Source organism: Taudactylus pleione, unplaced genomic scaffold (assembly GCF_031769625.1).
Source record: "Taudactylus pleione unplaced genomic scaffold, aTauple2 ptg001075l, whole genome shotgun sequence".
Taxonomy (NCBI): domain Eukaryota; kingdom Metazoa; phylum Chordata; class Amphibia; order Anura; family Myobatrachidae; genus Taudactylus; species Taudactylus pleione.
Window position 1 is genome coordinate 2,486,728 of NW_028285476.1, and position 773 is coordinate 2,487,500.

Consider the following 773-nt stretch of genomic DNA (forward strand, 5'->3'; position numbering starts at 1 on the left):
TTTATTTCACCCCTTGCTGAAAGAGTACAGTCACTGTAGTAACTATTCAGTACACATCTGCATCCTTGGTAATACTGTAATGTCATGGAATTTTAAGACTTGTGGTGACACAGCATTTTAACTGTTCTTGAAATGCGTTAGGAAACTGGTCTATAAATTATCATTTGTTTATATCTCAATGTTGGACTGATTGATTACATGAAGACGTGTACTTTTCATCTGCCTTAATCCTTTTCAGTGCTGAATGATCACAATGCGTCATGCAGCTCTTTTCATGCACTGAAATGGTTGATCATTTTAGTGCTATCGGAGGCTGCAGGACACTGCATCGCAATGTTATACATGCCATATTTAGCACTGAAGCTTTAGATAAAACTAATTGGGGTTGTTAAATGTGTGCGCTGTAAAATAAAAATGGTTATGTTCATGTATTGTGCTCCTACATAAGTGTTATGTTCTGTTCTTGTTTTTTTTTTTTTTTTTTTGCTGTGCACAGATTAATACTTGCAATACTGTGTAGCTATAACGGTAACATTGTTGTCTTTCTGCAAGACTTTCAACTGTAAATCCCTTAATCAAAAACAAAATGTGTCACATCCGTGCTGGGATAAACACGACTCAAGCCTATTCCATAATTACAGCCATAGAAAGTGACCTTATTGAGTCTATGCGCCATTATAGTCGTGTACACCAGTTTTTAGGGGCTGTTCATAGCCATCAGTAATGAGCAGACAGTAGCTGGCCATCGCTTCTTATAGATTATTCTGGTATAT